At 42.3% G+C, this 17,368-nt stretch overlaps 1 pseudogene; it reads left to right on the top strand.

Moving 5' to 3' along the window:
• Positions 1–1,088: 1,088 nt before the first annotated feature.
• On the top strand, positions 1,089–13,421 carry LOC136488768 (uncharacterized; annotated as a pseudogene).
• The last annotated feature ends 3,947 nt before the right edge of the window (positions 13,422–17,368 follow it).

Here is a 17,368-nt window from a genome sequence, read left to right on the forward strand (position 1 = left end):
ATCAAATCATAAATAGCAACATTAACTTGCTAATTGGACAACTATAAGGGCACTCACAATGCAAGAAACTATTAACAGTTTCTATAGCATAGGACATCGCACCAAGAAACTATCCTTCCCGGTGCAAGATTTTCTATAGCATAGGAAATAAGTAGTGATAGAAACCAAGTTTGCTCTCCCAATGCAGTTTGAGTAGTTTCTTGTCCATCGATAACTGTGAAGACCTAGTTTCTTAGTTAGACTTGGTTTCTTGGATTTTTTTCTCTCTCCTTATTAAATCACTTGCCACGTCAGCAAATTGCCTACGTGGCAATGCAATTAATATCTATAGAAACTACCATAGTTTCTGCATTTTGAGTGCCCTAAGTAGCTAATTGTGGAGGTGCAATGTGGGAGCATAAAAATGTTAGAGGGTCCCGAGCCCCCCTCAGTCCTCTTCCCTCTGCCATTGTTTGGCGACATTGCCTGTCGTCCACCCTTGTTTCTCAACCCTACTGTCGTGGGTTGGTTGCCGCGGTAAGCATCGTTGTTCGTCGGGTGTCACTGAGTGTGGGTCTCCGGTGGACTCAAGAACACAAGAGAAGACACGACGATGTATCCTGGTTCAGGCTATCGGAGCCCTACGTCCAGCAGTGGTTGTTCTTTATTTATATTTGAGAGCACCCGAATCGGGGGGGGGGGTTTACAACGAAAGAGTAAGAGATTTGACAGGGGGTCGCTCGGTGCTATCATAAGGCTCGTCGGCGGTGAGGTTTTTTCCCCGGTGGGGGAGAAGAACGCTCTTCTCTCTTGCCGGGTTGTTGGGGGGAGGAATGCTCGACCGTTCCTCTCAGCTTGCTCTGCTCTCGGGGCGGAGCTCAAAATGCTCTCTGTTCTGTTTTGACCTCCCCCTCTCTAGGAGCCAACCTCCCCCTTATATTCTAAGGAAGGTCAGGTACAAGCGGTTCGAGGTTTCTGTCTATGGTCTACGTGCGCCGAAGTCTAGGAGGGTGATGCTGCGGCGTGGATGGACCCTGGCGTTGTCGTGGAGTCGAGGGAGCCTCGGGCGCCACCTGGTTCTTCTGCCCTGACGCTCTGACCGTCAGGGGATGTCTGCTTGGACAGGCCTCCACTGGGTGAGCCTTCTCGAAGCTTCCATGGCGGTGAAGACGCCTGGCTTGGGGGGCTGACGAGCGGGCCCGGGAGACCAGGAGCCCCTGGAGCCGGTGGAGGGATTTGTCCACTTGTGTCATGCTACCTGCGTGACTTTATTAGAGGAGTGGGCGTAGCGCCGCGCGCCCGTCGGTCGGGGCGGCACTAGGAGCCCCTGAGCCTTGGATGCTCGGCGTGCTGGTCGATGCTCGGTGTCAGATATATGGGCCAGGGGTACCCTCAACTGCCCGTATATACGACCATGTCCAAGCCGTCGGCCCAGGAGCCATCAAGGAGGAGGCCCACGAAGCCCGAGGAGACGCGCGGGAGGATTTGGGGGCTTGGCCCAGACCCAACGGGAATGGGGTCTGGAGGTATGATTTGGGCGCCCAGCTAAATTTTAGGGCCACAGTAGGGGCCCCGCTGAAGCACGTTTTTTGGCCTGAGCCCCTATATTTAGCTATAGGGGCTCAAGTAGGGGCCCTGCTGGAGTTGCTATGACAAAGGCTGAGAGGTCTTCCTTTTTTTTATCATATATAAGCTGGTGAGAATTCTTGCCAAACACGGGCATAGTTAGTTACATCATTAAATCATTAAATGTGCCAACCTACCATTCTTCCGTCTCTGCCTTAAAATTTCTCAAAACTGGATATACTTTCAAAGTACGTAAAATTTGTCAATACCATGTGGGAGAAAAAGTTGTACGCCCTGGCTTAAACGTGGGTAAGGTAGTCCCTTACATAATTATCAGTAGAAAACACAATTGCTCTGTATTAATGAGAGTTTGTTTGACAGGGTGTACTAAATGGAAAAGAGATTGCCCTAAAGATACTTCGTGACATGGCTGCACTTGATGATAATGCCTTTAGGAATGAGTTCCAAAACCTTGCAAGACTCGATCATCGAAATATTGTACAGTTAGTGGGCTACTGTGACGAATCGGAGAAACAAACTGTAGAGCGTGACGATGGAACAGAAGTTATTGCTGAAAAGATGCATGTGCCCTCTGCTTCCAATACGTAGAAAATGGCAGCCTTCACAAGCATATTTCAGGCAAATAACTTGATTCTCAACAGGCCATACATGCAATTTCATTTACATTATAACAAATGATTCTTTGCCGAAGTATATTTAAGTGTTCTTTAATGTTTTCTTTTGTATGTACAGATGAATATCAGGGGCTTCACTGGCATATTCGCTACAAAATAATTAAGGGGATTTGTGAGGGTTTAAAACACCTTCGTGTGGGGTTGGAATCACCTGTATTGCATTTGGACTTAAAACCTGAAAATATATTGCTAGACAAGGAAATGGTGCCCAAAATCGCAGATTTCGGTTTATCAAGATTAATTGGAGAAGAAAGAACAAAACAAACAATAAATTCGGTTGGGACATGGTAAGCTTAAGTATGCCTCGACAAGTTGATTTGAAAAGGTTAAGGGTTCCTCTACGTGGGTATCATAATGACCAACCCTTCATTTTTCTTGCTATTTTAGCTTTTCATAACGATGCACAATTTTGAACATTGACATGCTAATATGTTTTTCCTCTTTAGTCACTGTGTATAACAATATTCCTATCTATGATGATGTGCAGTGGATATTGGCCACCAGAGTACGTGAAATTCCAGTTGCTCTCAGAAGCATTTGACATATTTAGTTTGGGTGTTATAATTACAAAAATAATGATTGGAAATGAAGGATACCACAGCTTCGCTGATATGTTACCTCGAAAACTTGTTAAGCATGTAAGAATACGTTTGGTCTTATATCAATCTTATTATTTATTTTTAAACAAAAAATGCATTTTGTGTTTAAACTTTGTTTGCAATATATATCTGCCTTCTAATTATAGGTCCTAATGTTGCAGGTACATAATAATTGGAAGAAAAGGCTACAGGAAACAATTGAGCCTACATCACTGGAACTAGAAGCATACTACTGCCAACAGGTGAAGACATGCATTAAGATGGCATCAAAATGTTTGAGCGAGGATCGGAAGGAAAGGCCAAGCATACAAGAAATTGTCTGTGCTTTAAATGAGGCTGAAATAATGATGCGAAACATACCGTTGCAAATAGAAAAGGTATGATCTCTCGTGGAGTATTGACAGAGTTAATAATTAATAACTGGACGCTCTCACACGGGGTACAACCTTAGAAGACATAAGCATTACTTATTAATTTATACATCTAACTAATAAAAAATACTTATATTAAATTATGTGTTTTTCTTTCTGTTCATTTTCTAACACAATAGCGTAACACTAAGACAAAACGGTTTTTGTCGATGCTACGGATTTATTCTACTAGCAACTCAGAAAGAAGAGGCGCCAGTAGAAATAGAATTGTATGCCCATGGCTATAACTGCCAGAGGAGATATCTTTACCGGCGGATTTCCTGATGGTATGAACCGTTGGTGTAAATTGGATTTATACTAGTGGGTGTTTTTAAGCTTATGACTAGTGTCAACATAAATCTAGGATTTCTACTGGCGGTAATCTTAAGAAAACCGTCCGTATAGATATGTTTACACTGGCGACTTTCTTAACCTGCCGCTAGTACAAATAATTTGAAATCGATTTTTTAAATTTTCAAATAACTTCAGATGAAGAAATGACCTAAACCAGAGTTGTAGTCCTCGAAGAGGTCAAAAAATTTCTGATTCAATCTATTTTCAGTTGAAGTCGTTTAGGGTCTCAACTATGCATTACAATATTCACTAAAATGAATACAAAAGGAATGTATTAACCACTTAGTCATAAGTGAATCTAAGGTTTAGTGGTAAGGAAATAATACAATATAAGATTGAAGTTGTGAGTTTGATTCCTGGCAGAAATGTTTTTTTGTACTAGTGTAATGATACTTTGCAATCTCATATATATAAGAGTAATATTGTTCTCGGTACTAGTGTAATGATACTTTGCAATCTCATATATATGCGAGTAATATTTCCCATTTGAATGATACATTTTTAGAACATAATGATACAATTATTTTGACGAGGAGGAAATGGTATCATAATCGTGGTAGATGCTATGTGTATCATACATCATACTGAAAACTTTTCCCTTTTGTGTAACAAATATTTGTTCAAACAAACAGAAGGTGGACCGCACATATGTGATGAAATACTATCCATATGAATTACTAAGAAGAATAACAGATAATTTCTCAGAAGAAAGATTACTAGGTGAAGGTGGGTTCGGACGCGTTTACAAGGTATGGTTAGCATTTACACTTACAAGGCATCCAAAAATCATCAGAGAACTCATTTTCCTAAAATGAGAAATTAATTAGGGAATTCATGAAGATGGACGAGAAATTGCGGTGAAGGTTCTTCGTTACTTTTCTGCATTCGATCCTGAGCATTTCCAAGCTGAGGTTGAAACTGTGGCAAGGTTCCGGCACGAAAATATCATACAATTAGCTGGATACTGCTATGAAACAGAACAGGAAATTTTACCATACAAGGGGAGACTTGTCGTTGCTGACCGCATCCATAGTGCAATCTGCTTCGAGTATTTGCAAAATGGAAGCATTGAACGGCATATTTTAGGTACCGCAATGCACCATGCAACATATATACAGTATAATTGATAATAAAAGTAAATAGTAATTCATGACTTATAAGTTAATTTGATATGCGAAATTTGTTTTGTTTTCCAGACGAATCTGATGGACTTGATTGGTGCACACGCTATAAAATAATTAAGGGGATTTGTAATGGTTTACGATACCTTCACGAGGGACTGCCTTATCCTATTATACATTTAGACCTGAAACCAAGCAATATACTTCTGGATGGGAACATGGTCCCTAAAATATCAGATTTTGGTCTGGAAAGAGTCTTCGGTGAAGATAAAATGAGGACAATAATGGGTTTCAGCCCAATGTGAGCAGCCGTAACTGAATGTTTGTTTTCTGTTTGGTAGTCATACACTTGCTCGTAGCAGAACTGTGTCAGATAACTACGATGTCGTGCAGGAGATACCTACCGCCAGAGTTCGTGACTATGCAAATAGTATCAAAAGAATTCGACATATACAGCTTGGGGATAATAATCTTAGAAATGATGGCAGGGATTTCAGCACACTCCTTATTGCATGACATGACTTCTGAAGAATTTATCAAGTTTGTAAGAAAAAAGTTAAATTTCGTATATGTACTATATGATCAATAAACATTTCTCTATCAATTCATTTGAGTAAATGTCCAATGTTTGTAACCACCATTCTATGTAACTATATACTGTTATGACCCTGTAGGTACTTGGGAAGTGGAGGAAAAGGCTAGAAGCAACATTGACAGGCCACCATCTATTAATAGTGGATATATATTGCAACCAAGTGAAGAAATGCATAGAAATTGCATTGGAATGCGTGGAGGCTGACAGGCAGAGAAGACCCAGCATAGGCCATATTGTCAATGCGTTGGACGAAACAGAAAACAGAATTCATGAAGCTGGTAAGCTGCTCAATTGATAACGTGCACCCGATGGAACGCCGCCTCTCTTTCAAGCCAAAATATTATCTTTTCCTTAGTTTTCGTTAGTGGTGAACTTTTTTAATTTTCTAATCTTATTAATCAAAAGCATGTCACTACCACAAAAATAATTTTAGGAGACAACCTCTGTTGTTAACGGCTGGCGGCCACCTTCATAAATGGTCGGGCGGCCTCATGGAAAATGCCTGTCTCCAAAAATTATTTACAGAGGCCAACGTCCCAAGGCGACCACCTATAAAAGTCATCGATTAACAAAGGCGGTCATCTTAGGACGCCTGTCTTTGTAAATTGATTTTCAGAGGCGGACACTTTAAGATGTCCATCTCCATAAATTGATTTCTAGAGGCGGACACCCGTCTCCATAAATTGATTTCGGGGAAGACGGAGCCCACGCGTGACCTCGTCTGGGTGCCTGCTGAGTTCGCCATGGGAGACCAGCTCACCCACTGCTGCGGAGCTTGCCCGTTGTGGGGGCCGAGCCCGCCCGCCCGCCGGGGAAGACGGAGATGGTGCGTGACCTTGGAGGGGCGCCCGCTGGGGCCGCCGCTGGGCCCAGCACGCCCGCCATCGGGGAAAACGGAGAGGGGTTGGAGGAGCTCTGCCACCGCCGGTTGGAGGAGATGCCGGCGCGGGCTTCTCTTGACGAGCGCGCTCGCCTCTTTCACGCCGGTTGGTGGACACTTTTGTTTTTGTCAAATTTACTCCTAAACACCACATCCAATAAAAATATTAATTTCTTGCTCCTGAGGAGAGAGAACAGCGGTGAAATATCTTTTTCGCCCTTTGTTCTTCGCTCCCATTTCTTTTCTTCCCCCTTCCACTTCGTTCCATGAAGACGCGCGCGGAGTGCAAGGCCACGACGAGCAGAGGCCGGGCTGGCCACGATCAAAGACCACACGGGCCATGGCGGGGAGGCCGTCGGCCTCGAGTTTGCCAGCTGCAGGGGCTTTCGACCGCTAGAGCGCGAGCTGCCGAGGGCAGCCAACTGCGATGGTACAGAAAGCGCGCGTGGTCGTCGGCCGCAACCTCACCAATTGCAGGGGCTGCCAGCCCCGGGAGGACCAGCCGCGAAGGCAAAAAGGGAGGAGCCCGGGCGAGGTGCTGGAGGAGCCCTGCAGAGCAGAGCTGGGGTCCTGGGCGGATGGGGACCGCGGCGGTCTAGGCGCTTCCGCGCTGGCGACCACCTTGTCGACCTCTCCCGCGCACTTCTTCGCGGCCTATGGCCTGCCCGATGCGGCCAACAGGCATCCATCTAGGTGACCGTCCAGCTCACCGTGCTGTCCTCCTCTCCCGGCGCGAGCACTCGCTGCTCGCCGCGGGCACTGACCGAGGCCACAACCACACCACCTGAGGGACCGTCAAGCTCGCCGGTCACCCGTGTCCGCGCGGAGGGGAGGAAGACAGAGAGAGGGGCAGAAGGACATTTCACCACTCTTCTCTCTCTCCTCCAAAGTAGAAATGAATATTTTATTGGGCACGGTGTCCTCTAGCAAATTTGGCAAGAAGCAAAGTGTCCAACATTTTCGGTGTCCACCAGCAAAAGGAGGTCACTTTCCAGTGTCCTGTAGCAAATTTTACCATTATGTATATATGTCCCATGCATAACACTGACTCCCGTTCCGTATATATTTTGTTTTATCAGAATCAGAGTGGAACGATGAAGATAGCAGATCTAGTTACACAAAGAATAGTTCGAACCGTCCATACAAGACAAGAAATTATTCATATAAATTACTGAGAGAAATAACAAATGATTTCTCAGAAGATAGACTAATTGGTCGAGGAGGGTCTGGAAACGTTTACAAGGTATGATGAGCATTTGCACCTCCAAGGCATCCAAAGGTCAGTACCATTGGAGAGAATAATTAAGAGCTTAACCTACTAAAATGAGATATTAAACAGGGAGTCAATGAAGATGGAAGGGACATTGCTGTGAAGATTCTTCATTTTAACGGCTTCAGTGGAGTCGATACTGAGCACTTCCAGAATGAAGTTTATAGTATGGGAATGATCCAGCATGAAAATATTGTACGATTAGTTGGCTACTGTGATGAAACAGAAAAGTTACTTGTAGAACACCATGGAAGAGTAGTTCTTGCTGATAAAATTCATCGAGCACTCTGCTTCGAGTATTTGCAGAATGGAAGCCTTACAAAGCATATTTCATCAGGTAAGGTACTACAACAATGAACAAATAATATATTATCTGTAACTGAAGAAAATTGTTGTTTGAAGTTAGAAACTATATATGTTTTGCAAAATAGAGTCAACTTTAGATGCACAAAATATCTGTTTTGCAGACGAATGTGATGGACTGGATTGGTGCAGACTGTACAAAATACTCAAAGGAATTTGTGATGGTTTAAGATACCTTCACGAGGAACTGCCTATTAGTCCAATTTTGCATTTGGATCTTAAACCAAGCCATATATTGCTGGATGAGAACATGGTACCAAAGATATCAGATTTTACTCTGTCAAGATGCCTTCAAGAAGGTCATACCGTGGTAACATCATCTATATACGGAACGCTGTGAGCTAATTTTGCAAACTAAACCCTCATTTTTATAAGCTCAAAGTCAAACTGCATTTATTTTACCAGAACTGTTTATGATATTTATGATGTTGTGCAGGGGATACATGCCGCCAGAGTTTATAAATAAAGGCATTATTTCAGTAAAATCCGACATTTACAGCTTGGGTGTCACGATTATATATATGTTAACAGGGAGGCGGGGATATACTATTGAGGATGAGATCATTTCCCAAGAGTTTATGGAGGATGTAATAAAAAGTTTACTTTAGTCTATGTACTAAGATTAAGAAAGATCAATAGACAATTATGTTTGACCAATTCGTTATGTCTTCATTTGTGTTAACTCCGTAGGTATTCAAAAACTGGAGGAGAAGGCTACAGGAATCATTGAAGGGCCGGTCACTGGAAGGATATTGCCAACAAGTGAAGAAATGCATTGAAATAGCATCGCAGTGTGTGGAGGGAGACAGGCACAAAAGACCCAACATAGGAGCCATCGTCCGTATGTTGGATGAAACCGAAACCATGATTATGGTTCATGATGCCGGTAAGCTGCTTGACGTGCATCCGATGGAACTCCGATTCCCGTTGAAGCCAAAAAAGGTTCGCCTCCCCCTTGCTGCGGCTACGCAACAAGGAAGACCACCGTGTGGCATTCAGGCTTGTGTCCAAAGGCCAGAAGATGTACCACACCAACCTGCCCCTCCTCGGCATTGTGCCACCAAAGTGTACCTACACCATCGCCCTGAGGATGAGTAACCAGCAGAAGCGACCACGATTGGACGGCGATGAAGGCTTACTGGTACAGAGCGTTGCAGTGAGCCGTCAGCAGTGTCTTGACCAAGCCTCGGTCGTCCGAGAGTTTCAAAGTCACTTTAACAAAGCACAAGAGTCGGACGACGATGAGGTGCAAGAGCAAGAGGTGACATTGGAGTTTGTTTCTTCTCCGCCAACTGAAGAGGCATCATCCAAGGTAAGTTTTGCTAAACAAAATGAAGCTTTTTTTTCCCCATTTACAGCGTGTTTAGTTCGATGAATTTGGAAATTTAGGCTACTGTAGCACTTTCGTTTTTATTTGGTAATTATTGTTCAATCATGGACTAATTAGGCTCAAAACGTTCGTCTCGTAATTTCCAACCAAACTGTGCAATTAGTTTTTTTTCGTCTACATTTAATGCTCCATGCACATATCGCAAGATTCGATGTGATAGGTACTGTAGCACTTTTTGAAAATTTGGGGTTCGAACTAAACACGCGCTTACCTCACCTGTGTGTGACGTAAATTGTGCACTTGTTTTCTTCTGCACTGGTCATCCTTAATTTCTGGGTTGCATTTGTCCGACAGCTGACTCGACCGGAAATCGATCTAATAATCTTTGGGTTTCTCTTTATTGCTTTGCTAAACAACACGTTTCGGATAAGAAAATTTATTTGATACGAAGCATGACTGGATTTCATGTAAGGCTCTTTTTGATCCCCTTGGCTAAAGTTTAGCCCAGGGCTAAAGATTAGCCCTTGAAATGAAGGGGCTAAAGTTTAGCCTTTTGGGCTGTTTGGATGCTCGACTAAAAGATGACTAAAAGGTGAAAGAGAGAGGAGAGAGAAAAAGAGTAAAGTCATCTGTTAGCACTTTTAGCCTCCTTTATTCTACCTTGCAAGGGCTAATGGACTAATGGAGGGCTAAAGATTAGCCCCTCCTTTTAGCCCTCCTGTTTGGATTCCCAAGGGCTAAAAGGGAAGGGCTAATCTTTAGCCCCTTGAATGCAAACAGGGCCTAACTTATATGAATGGTTTGGATCAGATCATAACGGCGCCGGATGCTCAGGAAGTGTCATCTATAGAAGTGCACCCAAAAGAGCCATGGTAAGTTCTCATTGATCAAGGATGAAATGGCTAACCTTCTTTTGGTTTTTTTACTTTTTTAGAGATGAGCTGTGCTTATGTTTCCAAAATGTAACCAATCGTTATACAACCAGCTTGCTTCCGCTCCTTATATGACAAGGCAGTGCTCCTGCCAATCTTTTTTTTAAAAAGAAAAATTCACGGGGCGTACTACGTACCAAGCGCTTGATTACAAAATTGTTCTGATTAATAATCAATGCCTTGGCTGTGTAATTTAATTTTTTCTTCAGGATTATGACAACTCATGAAAGAGGGAACTTTCGCATCTGGAACTACCAGACATTGGTGGGAGGCTACATTTTTTGTCACTTATTACTCATCGGAGTGTTCATCACGATTAAATAAATTTGAACTGATTAAACTAAGGACATATATTCATTCATCCACAGGCAATCTTGAATCCCATTAGATTACCAGAAGAATCAGGCATGCAATCTTTCTAACCCACTTCATCATTTGCCATTACTTTCTCCCGCATCATCCAATCTTGCTTATTAATCACAAACTCTGGAGTGTTGCATGCAGTTTATGTGGCTAAATTTATCGCACGAGAGGAATGGATTGTGGCTGGTGATGGCAATGGCTGCATCCATGTATTTGGCTACGATGAATACCAAGACACCACAAGCTTCGAAGCGCATAATGGTCAGATCATGTCCTTGGCTGTTCATCCCAAGAATTCTTATGTACTGTCATCATCTCATGAGGATCACCTGATTAAGCTCTGGCACTGGGACAAGTACTGGGACTTTGAGAAGGGGCCTTGGGTGTGCACTCGAACATTTGAGGGGCACTCTAATAAAGTGTCACATGTTATTTTTAACCCAGATGGCACTGACAGTTTCGCCAGCGCGTCCTGGGATGGCACGGTCAAGGTTTGTGTATATGCTCGTTTTCGAATCATTTTTAATCCATTAAGAACTTTTTGTGGTCTTTTAACATTTGATCGATATGAAATTTACTCTATTGTATGGTACGGTGTTTGATCAAAATTTCTTTGAGAATCTGTATTGAAATGGCGCTATGACTAAACTTCACAGATCTGGGACTGGGGTCTTAACTCTGATGTGTGTAACACCATCACGTTGGACGCACATCCGGATGGCCTTCTTTGTATTGATTACATCACTGGTGCTGATCCTCTGCATCTTATCACTGGCTCCAAGGATCAGACTGCGCAGGTTTCAGTTCCACATCTTCAGTTGTGGAAAACATTCATGACTCACCTCCTCTTTCCATGGTTCGTATCACTGCTATAATGCGTTCCGCCTTTTTGTTCAACCAGATCTGGGACCTGAAGATAAAGAGGTGCAGGGAATTCCTACAAGGGCATGCACACCATGTTAGTGTTGTCTACTGTCACCAAGAGCTTCATAAGCTATTTACAGGTTCACTTGATGGGACTGTTCGGATTTGGGATTCCATGACATACAGGTAACTTTTTAACACGACCATGGGCATTAACTTAACATATAATAGATAATTAAATATCAATTTCTTTATATAATTTGTCAAAGTTAAGATGGATTATCAGAGAATGCCATTCTTTTTTTAACTTAGATAGTATATATATATATGGTGAAATTTTAGTCATAATTATTGTTTTGAGAAAATTTCTTCCTTGGCTCTAAAAAAGTTCACTTTCCGTCTTACCCTTTTAGATTTGAAGTTACCTATTTGGCCCGAAATCCATCTTGCTTTCTTATATGGCCATTCCATTAGATTTGGCCTCTAATAATGTTAATTGGAGGACGAAATGACGATTTTACCCCTGGGCGAAATAGGTAAGTTCAGTTTTAATATATTTCATTTGGAGGATTATTTAGACTATTTTCGTATGGCCTGAGGTCATCATAATTGCTTCAAAAATAATGTGTACATTAGTTTTTGCAATTATGATAACTACAAACCATACAAAAATAGTCTAAATAATCCTCAAAATGAAATATATGAAAATTAAACTGTCTATTTCGCTCAGGGGTAAAATTATCTTTCGTCCTCCACCCGGGCGCCGATGTAGCGCGCCACTAAGGAAGTGACGACCCGATCCTTGCTCACTTGACACCATGCCCAGATCGCGACACGGCGCGCCACCAAGGGGGTGCCGACCCGGCCCTTGCCCATTTAACACCATACCCGGGTTCCGATATGGCGGTCGCTAAGAGGGTTACGCCCCAACGGTTTTCTTTCCGGTTTCATCTCCATTAGAATGGCTAGATTTAACGTTGGCTCGCCACGCCTACTACAACTCTCCTCCTTTACCAGGGCTTGGGACCTGCTATGTTGAGACAACATAGGCGGAGTTCCGGTTATGAATGGTTATTGCAAAAAAATCTCATGAACACATATAGTGCTCATAGTTGATGGAATAATCTGAGCTTCTTATATCTCCAAAAAAAAGAAGTTAACAATAGGTTTCTTATCTTACAGGCTTGAGAATATTATTGCTCTTAACCTCGGAGCAGTTTCCGATGTTGGATATATAGATGAGTTACAAAGGTAATTCAAAAATTTTTTTGTTTGTCAAATACTTCACTGACCAATTAGAACAATACCACTCTGATATTTATTGCCAAACAATTCAGGATACACCCAAAAAACACTATTTTTGACATAATTTTGGTGCGATTGGCTATGTAAAATTATGCGTGATATGAAATCCCACTAGCTATGAACCTATGAATAATGAACATCAAGGCTTATAGAACACACATTTATTACTCCTTCCGTTTCAAACTGTAATTAACTCATTTTGGTTTTTCTAGATTGATAGTTTTTATTATGTATACAGTCATGTATATCTAGGTGCATAGTAAAAGCTATATATTTACAAAAGTAAAATTACGTTTTGAAACGGAGGGAGTACTTTCTAGCTAGAATATCGCATGGGGCATGGAATCATATTGCAGATCAGGTCTAACAATATAATGAAAATTTTAATATGCTTCCATTTTTATTTTCATAACAGTTCATGTGAGTGTACAGTATGAATCTTGTTAATACATGGCAGTAAACACACTAAGATATCCAATGGCATAAGTGTGACACATGAAGTTGTTCGATACAATTTAAGTGGTGATAAACATGTATTTTGTTGAAAATAATTTGTTCGCTCACTAAAACTCTGCTGCTCAACTCTGCTATACCTCTGGCGCTACTTTGTGTAGGATTGTTGTCGGATGCCACAAAGGGATAGCAATGATGGAGATTAAAATTTGATGATCTATCAGCTTCGAGTGAAGGATGAAATGCAAATAATGCCATGGCGTGGCATTTGTTATTACTTATTACAGGTCACTTGACTTGCAACGAAAACGTTGCCGGGTCTTTGAGTGAAGCGAATGGATTTTGTTTCTTTATACTTTGGTTCTTGAACTTGTGTGGTAAAGGAGAGTATGTACTATGTATTGTGGTCTCTTCGTAATTGTGCCACACCAAGCAGACTGATAGAATTATGGCACATGCATGGTACATGTGGATGATTGAAATTGAATGTACCATATGATTTCTGCTGTTCCAGTTCAGGTTTCCAGATAGATGGAAGGGACACATTTTGCGAGAGCATTCGAGATTTGCGGAAATGTGCCGTGGGCTTGCCAGCAGGCCCAAAATAAAAATATAACTTGGGCGCACAACTCAATCAGTAGCTAGACAACTAGAAAAAGTCCAGAGCCACAGATGTTTATGCAAATCCTCCTTGCCCTGGGGCTGAATGTGAGTAAAACTCAGTGGTGAGGATGAGTGGCTCTTGTATAAAAAGAAAATGCTGAATAGCATCTCAATTCCTCATCATTGCATCTACTGGGTTATTGCTGGCATGCTTACTGCAGTACTGTGATTTCGCTAGTCTGGAGCAATCAGAGTATTCATTTCTAACCGATATCTAAAATTGGTGAGCTAACTGATGTCCAAAATTGGTGCCAACTACTAGCAACAGGTGAAATGCTCTACATGATCAGGGTTCCAGCATAAGTGCATAAAAAAACATAGCACATATCTTCCATAATCGAAGGTATCGGATGAGTAGTCAGGAACACGGAAACTAGAGGATCAGAACATTCAAGCAGCATTAGAAAGTCGTTCTAGAAAGTTGACTCAATGAGATGCAGCCCTGATGATAGCAACGCATAACAAGTGTTCAAATGATATATTACGAGTATGTAAACCTCCACATCAAATGGCTATGGAGGTAGATCATGCTGCAACCAATAACCTCTACTTAACATGACTTACAGCATGCAAAATAAGACAACAGAAAATCCCTCAAGTTCTAGGCACAGGAGATAGCAGTCTATGCAGACGCTTCAATGTTCTCTAGAAGGAAAGCCTTCCCATGGGCATGCTAATACAGGGAACCATGGACACCAAGCAGCTGTAGAATGGGCAAAAGACAAACCAGTGTTAGCTATATTTGTAAATCAATCAAACCCTCGCAAAAAAAAAATGTAAATCAATCAAACAAGTAAAATGGAGTTGCAGCATCAAAATGCAAATAAAAGTACATGATGCTAGCACATTAACACGTAGTGACTCGAACAAATCTTCACCTTAGCATTGATGCTATCAAGCAGGATCCTGTGCTCGCTGTCGTACATAAAAAAATGGACCAGAGAACTTGGTGAAGCCCCATAAAAAAATGGATACTGCCTACTCAGCACAGAGAACTTGGTGAAGCCCCATAAAAAAATGGACCAGAGAAGTCAAATTCAAACCTTTTATCAATACCATGACAATTATATCAAGACAACAGCAATCAGTAAGCATCTTCATTCCAAAATAACGCTTCCTGGAGTTCCTGCTGCAGATGATCGTTTGACCGCCAGGGAACTTGAACTTGGCACGGTGGCGGGATTCTTCAGCATGATTGGCATTGCTTTCCTCGCAGTGCACAGAAAGGAGGACCTGGCCAATGTCCTCACGAGCACAGGTACCCTGAGGCTTGCCAAAACCACCCCTCATTCCAGTCTGGAACTGATCCGCCCAGGCACAAGAAAGAATCCTGTCGATACAAAGGACATAGAACGGGTTGAAGGTATCCTTCCTAGCACTCTTGGTCACTACTAGTTGAAAGAAATGCGGGCAGCCTCATGACCCTCTGGAAACGTTCTCCTTCTCCCAACACACTAGGTGGACACAGAAGGGGAATCCATCCACAATATCTCATTAACATGCACATACACATGGGCCACCATAGGCCAAATTCAGAGATGGTGGGACACATGGGCCACCATCCACAATATCTCATTAACATACACATACTCATTAATATCTCATTAACATGCACATACACATGGGCCACCATCCACAATATCTCATTAACATGCACATCCACAATATCTCATTAACAACACACTAGGTGGACACAGAAGGGGAACCCATCCACAATATCCGCATGACCCTCTATTAATCCAGAGATGGTGGGATGGATTCTAGAAGCTTTATATGTTGGTCTATCCCACCTTTAACAACTAAGATGGGACTAAACTCTCCACAATATCTCATTAACATACACATGGGCCACCATAGGCCAAATTCCAAACTGGACCGGATGTCACATACATACCCCCCCCCCCCCCCCCTCAAAGGAACCAACGTCCTCGTTGGCCCAACATACCAACATACACACAACGGGGCCCTGACCCGCACGTGCCCGTGGCTGCGAAGGTTGGCTCCTATACCATTTGTAACGCCCCAGAGTCCAAACGGCTTATCCACTTTACATTCTGAGTGAGCCACACCACCACCATCCCACTTACGCTTTCGTCCTCGCTTCGTGTAAAAGGATTAACCCAGGGATGGTGAGATTGACTCTAGAAGCCTTATATGTTGGTCTATCCCACCTTTAATAACCAATGTAGGACTAAACTCTCCACAATATCTCATTAACATGCACATAGGCCACTATGGGCCAAATTTCAAACTAGGTCGGATGTCACAATTCTATGTCATAAAGAAGGCAATATGGGAACAGATCAACAATCAAAGTATACACAAATGGAAGGAAATATAATACAAGTCAAGCCATGCATACTGACAGTGTACACAAAGCTGCAATGTTTATTCCTTTATGGTACATAATACCAAAACTAACCTAATCATAATATGGTGTTAAATAATTACCCTATGCAGAAACCAGAATGACAACAGTGAAAATACAACTGTTTTTAAAAGGCCGAGACAACCTGAGCAACATTAGAATTTGCTGGCACTAGAATTTACTTCTACATGCTTTATTAGAGAATTATGATGGTTTTCCTCCCATTATGCATCTAATTACATGGTAAGAGGCTACATTTCCACAATAACAACACCTATACACAGCATAAAACACTTGTTCGGGTACTTGTACGTATGTCCCGACTATTAGTCGGTCGCATATACTCATCGGAAAACACTCTAAGAGGTAAACCAAAGCGCTAGTTTTATCATCACTCTTCAAATTCATGTAACGAGGTACGCACAACAGGATCCAACCAAACCCAAGATCTAAAGACAACCGTGCTGCGGCCATGGTAATTTCATGGCTCATCCTTCCTCATCCATATGAATCTGTAATTTAATTTTGTTTGCATCCCAAGTTCTGTGAAATACTCCGTACAGAAAGAAACAAGGAAAACTTTAGATTTTGGGAGAATCAAACCTGTTCACACATCAAGATTTATGAGATTTGGGGTTATGGAGGTCGATGAAACAGTTCTACTTTTCATTGAGTTTTATAGGTTTGGCTAAAGTCGGCTAATAAAATCTGATTCACAAAGTTTCCAGGATACACAGTAGTTCCTAAAACCAATTTCTGTTGTCTCCATGACTCCACCATAATTAGGTAGTAGCAAAACGTAAAGGTAGTGCCACAATTACAGGTTCTCCAGTAGTCATTACCCAATCTGTGGCAGAAATGCAAAAACTCAACTCAGCCTTCCATCCATCTTATGCAGAGATCAACAGCGCAACAGCGATGGTACAAATTGAGAACTGAAGATTGTCAAAGCGCCACAGTTACCTATATCATAAAGCAGCTAGATTCACAAAATATCGCTGCTGCAACCGTAGCATACACTACCATGCTACAATCCATAATCAACGCGACTACTGTCACAGTCAATCTCAACTGCATCACCAAAAGGGAGTGGTATCTGCCATTGTCACCTGCTAGTTCCTAACCATCTAAACCCACCTGCTAGTGCTAGCTCAGAGCTCCTGCTTGGCGAGGATCTGCTCAATCCACAACACGCGATGCGGTTCAGACATCGCCAGAAACATCATCCCACGGGGTCTGCCCTGGTTGAGGTAGAAGA

Source organism: Miscanthus floridulus, chromosome 10 (assembly GCF_019320115.1).
Source record: "Miscanthus floridulus cultivar M001 chromosome 10, ASM1932011v1, whole genome shotgun sequence".
Classification (NCBI taxonomy): Eukaryota; Viridiplantae; Streptophyta; class Magnoliopsida; order Poales; family Poaceae; genus Miscanthus; species Miscanthus floridulus.